This window comes from Saccostrea cucullata, unplaced genomic scaffold, assembly GCF_032062105.1.
Source record: "Saccostrea cucullata isolate Sc308-1 unplaced genomic scaffold, CSIRO_AGI_Scuc_v1 ctg11220, whole genome shotgun sequence".
Lineage (NCBI taxonomy): Eukaryota > Metazoa > Mollusca > Bivalvia > Ostreida > Ostreidae > Saccostrea > Saccostrea cuccullata.
Window position 1 is genome coordinate 15,001 of NW_026923389.1, and position 6,553 is coordinate 21,553.

A 6,553-nucleotide genomic window follows, 5' to 3' on the forward strand; every position below is an offset into this window, starting at 1 on the left:
AACTCAAGATATGAAGTCCAGTTTTCCTTACTGTTACCATATTAATGGTAACAGGAATGACAGTAACAGGTTGGACGTTTCTCATATAAATCACCAATTAGTTAGTATAACATACTCTTTTTGCATCATCGAGACATTGAAACAATTTCTTTGTAGCTTAGTTAATCTAATTGTTTTAGCAGAATAAACAATTTAAAGAGTACTTGCATATTAAGAAGGTAACAGATAGGACATATTTTCATTATACTCTACCAATAAGACAAACGTATCGACCTTTGAACCCTTTCTTTACTCACTTTCAAATCATGGCGCTCATAAACTTGAGACAACAGAAAATGATGATATATTGTGGATCATGAAAACAGTTCCTAGGAAAGTGAGATAACTTTTATTTTAACATTTTCTTTTTGGTAACAGGAATGACATAAACTGGAGGGACATGTCACTTCCTGAACGTTAAATGCACAATACTAGTATTTAGTGGGCGGCATAAGTAAAACAATCATATTAAATTAATCTGTAAATAAATTCAATTAATATGAGGTGCAAAATTTGTACATATCTTCACATGGTAATATTTTCCTTATCATTTAAATAAGCACATTATAAAATTTTTGTTAATGTGACATGGTTTTACTGTTAAATTTTACTCGGAATGCATAGAATATTTATACCCCCGCAAACGAAGTTTAGGGGGGTATATTGGAATCACCATGTCCGTCTGTCCGTCTGTCTGTAGACAAGATTTTGTCCGGACCGTTTCTCAGAAACTGTTGGATGGATTTGTCTGAAAATTTATACACTTAATTTTCACCATATGAAGGTGTGCACCTGGGATTTTCATCATGATTGGATGATTTTTCTGCATTTTACAGGCGTTTTTTCTTTTTTATTTTGTGATTTTGTTTGGCTCATAACTAGAAAACTATTAGACTTACAATCATCAAACTTGGACAATTTATGCATCTTGGGTAGACGGTGTGTCACGACCTATTTCAAGGTCACTGTGACCTTTAATTTAAGTGATTTTTTTTTAAAAACAAAGTCTTTAAAATTTTAAATTTCATAATCCTAAAAAATGTAAAAATATAGTTGTATCCTTATTAAAAAATGCTAAATTAAGTAAAAACTTATTTTTTATCATATACTTTACAGCAAATTCTATAACAAATGTTAATGATTTGAGAGGAATTCAGTTTGTCCCATGGGCATAATTATCAAGCACTGGTCAAGGAGAATTTTTGATAGCAGAAATGTGCATGTCAAATTAGAGAGAAATTAATGAGTTCATTGTTGGGAGTTAACTGGCAAGAGCATCTGTAATCTAATCTTAATTTATCTCTTGGGAGTTGGGCAAAAAAGAAATGGCCTTATAGTTGCTTGTGTTAATTAAGAGTTCTTGATGGCTGTAGTTCAGATAAAGATCTTTCAATTGGTGTAATGTAATTAAAACAAATTGATGTTTTAGTGTATGATAAAAACTGAATTAGTATTGTATAATATAATTAAAATTAATTATACATGTGGTCATTGAAAAAATATTACATTTCAATTTTTATATATTTGCAACAAATTGCAGTCATGTCTCACTTAGAATTTTATAGTCTAAAGAATAATTAATTTTTGATTTTTTTTTTATTAGACTGTAGCATTTCCATTATTTCATAAAATATGCAATAAACAATTTAAAGCTGCAGATGGATATTTGTTAAGCTCTAACACAGCCAGTTTAGAATTATATGATGTATTATTTGTTTTAATTAATCCCTACACTGTAAGTCTCTTAGAGATGTATGTACAATATTTTAAACATGATAAGAAATGGAAATTAGATCATTGAAATCTGTGTCAATCTGTTAATCAAGGTTACTTAATTTTCTCGCACCCTAACCAATTTATGATTATCAGAACAATATTTGATGGGCGTATCATGCTGTGGCAAGGCACTTTATTAGACAATAGTGAATACCTCTTACTAGATCCATAAATTTTTTCTGAATTGGCACCTACTCTGAAAAAACCCAGCGGGGGTATTTGTCCCTACTGGACAGTTCTAGTTTTTATAAAACACCTGGGAGATGATCATAAAATAACTTATAAGCTGTATGACCATGTATATTAACCAACGGGAAAAAAACTTTCACTCTAAAAAATGTTTTTCCTATTTTTCTGATCAGAAGACAAAAAAGTGGACTTTTTTTGAAAATGACCCATATAGGAAAAATCTTTAAAAATCTTCTTCTCAAGAACCACTGGGCCAGGAAAGATGAAACTCATGTGGAATCATCCTCAGGTAGTGTAGATTTAAGTTTGTTCATGTCATGACCCCCGGGGGTAGGGTGGGGCCAAAATGGCCGATCAAATTTTACATAGGAATATATAGGAAAAATCTTCTTCTCAAGAACCATTGAAACAGGGAAGATGAAACTCATGTGAAATTATCCTCAGGTTGTGTAGATTCAAGTTTGTTCAAGTCATGACCCCGGGGTAAGGGTGTGGCAAATATGGCCGACCACAGTTTTACATAGAAATATATAGGGAAACCTTTTTAAATCTTCTTTTCAAGTACTTCAAAGCCAGGATTAGTAATATTCATATGAAATCATCCTCAGGTAATGCAGATTCTAGTTCGTTCAAATTATGATCCCCTTGGTGGTTAAAATTGAAGCCCCCCCCCCAATAAACTTTCAGTTCTGATCTGATATGTGTTTTTTCCGAGCTGATGTGCTCAGGTGAGCGCTGTGGCCCCTGGGCCTCTTGTTAAATTATTATGCCCCCCTTCGAAGAAGGGAGGGCATATTGCTTTGCTGCTGTCCGTCGGTCTGTCGGTCCATTTAGTTTCCGTTCATTTTCTTCACAACCGTTGTACATACTGAAATGAAATTTGATATACAGGTTTATCAGGTAAATATCTAGGTCAAGTTCTGTTTTGGGTACGATCGCACCATTTTTGACAGAGTAATGCCCCTTGGACTTAGAAAAATTCCATTTATTTGCAGTTTCCGTTCAGTTTCTTCGCAGAGGTTGCACATATTGGAATGAAATTTAGTATACAGATATATCAGATAAATATCCAGGTCAAAATTTATTTTGGCTACGATCGCATCCTTTTTGTTAGAGTTATGCCCCTTGGACTTAGAAAAATTCCACTTATTTGAAGTTTCCGTTCATTTCCTTTGCAGAGGTTGCACACATTGAAATGAAATTTAGTATACAGATTTTTTTCAGCTGAATATCTAGGTCAAGTTCTGTTTTGGGTAGAATGGCACCATTTTAGACAGAGTTATGCCCTTTTGGACTCAGTAAAAATCCAATTTGGGGGGAGGGGGGCATAAGTGTTTTACAAACACCTCTTGTTTAATTTAAAAATACTGTATAAAACTCAAACAATACCTGAGCCACCTCTAGGAGAGATATGGATGAAAAATCCTAGCACGGTGCTTGTAATTTGATATGGGATTCCACCAATTGCAAAACAGATTTTCCTCCAAATTGGTAGTCCATGTGACTTTTCCCATAATTCATCTGCATTAGCAGAGTGCATGTCTTCATTTATCTGGTTAGAAATAATACAATCATAATGCAGTTAAGAGGTATTCATCTGATGCCAAAAGGATAATTCAATTTTGAAAAGTCTTAGATAACGAAGTGAAAAGATAATTGCCAGTCACTGTAATCTAATTATTGAATCTTAATCTTGAACTCAGACTCATTGATGTGTCACCATTAGCATGTTTTGGAATGTAATATGGATTTAAAACATAAGATAAACTGAAAATAGATGTTTAATCATGATGCAGATGCAAAATAAACTATATACATATGTAGCACTTACCTTATAGTTATGTCTACTCTATTCTCTGTAACTACATGATTTCACCAATTCAGAGTTTACTTGTATTACATATGTACTATACAGGAGATTTTTATCCTTTTAGAATATTCATTACATTGCAAATGTGTGCAGATATCAATTGTACCCCAGATAACATATGCTGATTATGTTATCACGCTAGTTGCCATAAGGTCACACACACAGATCAAATGTTTAAATGTCCAGTCATTTTTTAAATGAATACAGATCATACTGTCCATTTATGTAGTGGTGTGTATTTAATTATGTTTACATAAACTTGGGATTTAACTCTAGAAAATAATCCTTAATTCATGAGGAATGAAGGATTTTTTATTGCTTAGAGTGTAAAATAAGTTGATACGAATAATAAAATTTAACTACAAAAAGACTGATTTACAATTACATAAACTGATGTACAGTTTTTAACTCTTGTAGCAGAGCCTTTAGGACCTGAGAATATATAATATGCTTTATACACAATTTGTTAAATTAGCTATAAAGTGAATCTGACGAATATGTTTCCTTTTCAATGTGACTACCCAATTTGTTCAGAAAGTACATGTACTAATTCAAAATTTAACCTTGGAGTTCTGAAGATTTTTCTACTGAATTGAATTAAGTATAAATATGAAATTATAATATTAAATTGAATATTGCTTTAAATTTTGGGATATTTAAAAAAATTCATTAGAAAGATGAATTTTTGTTAATTTTTAGCTCAACTGGTCAGAGACCAGAAGAGCTTATGCGATGGTAATGCGTCCGTCGTCCGTCCGTCTGTCTGTCTGTCTGTCCGTCTGTCTGTCTGTAAACAATTTTTCAAAATGCTACTCCTCCTACAGTTTTGGTCTGATTTCAATATAACTTGGCACACAAGTAGACTTCACTGAGATACATAATTCTGTGTATCGGTTTTTGATTTCGATGACGGTGTTGCCGTGGTCACTAAAAATAGAAATTTCTGTGAAATTCTTTCAAAATGCTACTCCTCCTACAGTTTTGGTCTGATTTCAATATAACTTGGCACACAAGTAGACTACACTAAGATACATAATTCTGTGTATCGCTTTTTGATTTCGATGAACGGTGTTGCCGTGGTTACTAAAAATAGAAATATCTGTGAAATTCTTTCAAAATGCTACTCCTCCTACAGTTTTGGTCTGATTTCAATATAACTTGGCACACAAGTAGACTACACAAAGATACATAATTCTGTGTATCGCTTTTTGATTTCGATGAACGGTGTTGCCGTGGTTACTAAAAATAGAAATTTCTGTGAAATTCTTTCAAAATGCTACTCCTCCTACAGTTTTGGTCTGATTTCAATATTACTTGGCACACAAGTAGACTACACTAAGATACATAATTCTGTGTATCCCTTTTTGATTTCGATGAACGGTGTTGCCGTGGTTACTAAAAATAGAAATTTCTGTGAAATTCTTTCAAAATGCTACTCCTCCTACAGTTTTGGTCTGATTTCAATATAACTTGGCACACAAGTAGACTACACAAAGATACATAATTCTGTGTATCGCTTTTTGATTTCGATGAACGGTGTTGCCGTGGTTACTAAAAATAGAAATTTCTGTGAAATTCTTTCAAAATGCTACTCCTCCTACAGTTTTGGTCTATTTCAATTTTACTTGGCACACAAGTAGACTACACTAAGATACATAATTCTGTGTATCCCTTTTTGATTTCGATGAACGGTGTTGCCGTGGTTACTAAAAATAGAAATTTCTGTGAAATTCTTTCAAAATGCTACTCCTCCTACAGTTTTGGTCTGATTTTAATATAACTTGGCACACAAGTAGACTACACTAAGATACAAAATTCTGTATATCGGTTTTTGATTTCGATGAACGGTGTTGCCGTGGTTACTAAAAATAGAAATTTCTGTTAAATACTCTCAAAATGCTACTCCAAATAACAGTTTTAGTCTGGTTATAATATAATGTGGCATGCAAGTAGACTACACTAAGAACATAAAGAGACTTAATCAAGGATCATTATTCTATTTATTGCTGTTGAAAAGTTTCAATTTCTAACTGCTTAAGTACTTTTCTCTTCCTTTGCTATAAGTAAAAACCAGTAAGCTTCAGTCTCAACAGAGACTTCTGGTTGAATTTCTATTATGCAAATTTTGCTCACTAATGCCATAAATTCAATTTGATATCAGAATCTTTTTACATTTAGCCATTAAATTTCACATGGAATTATTAAGAATTTATAAGGGATTCCCAAAAAATACTTCATCCAAATTTGTATACCTGATAAACTGTCTGTTTGATGAAATAATGCCCCCCAAAACTTATATTTTCTTCACACAAAATCCATCTCTTTCATACTGCCTTCATAAACTCTATAAGCACTAGTTACATGTAGTACAAAGATTTTAGAAATAAGCAAGACAGGCTCTATATAGTTCAGGATTACAGTTCTCTGCCTTCAGAAAAAAAGGGAAAAAACAGGTTTTATTATTTTCCAGTCAGATGATGACTCTGGCAATGACAGCGACGACTCAGAGAGGTCAGGAAAAAGACGAAGATTTGACGACGCTTCCATTGAGAAACGCAGAGAAAGGCGACTGTGGGAAGAAAAAAGGTATCCTGTCTAAATGTTATGTGTTAGCATATGTGTTGAGGTATGAGAATAATTTTCACCTTTTTAGGTTCTTTATTATTCATAAATTCTTTT

General features: G+C 32.8%; 1 long non-coding RNA gene and 1 pseudogene across 1 annotated transcript in view; one reads left to right on the forward strand and one right to left on the reverse strand.

Moving 5' to 3' along the window:
• Positions 1-3,733, reverse strand: part of LOC134263892 (sodium-dependent lysophosphatidylcholine symporter 1-A-like) — a 16,781-nt pseudogene extending 13,048 nt beyond the window's left edge.
• Positions 1-6,449, forward strand: part of LOC134263893 (uncharacterized) — a 21,299-nt gene extending 14,850 nt beyond the window's left edge. The window contains exon 3 of the long non-coding RNA XR_009991370.1: positions 6,345-6,449. This is a non-coding gene — a long non-coding RNA (uncharacterized LOC134263893). The remainder of the gene's footprint in view (positions 1-6,344) is intronic.
• Positions 6,450-6,553: the final 104 nt, after the last annotated feature.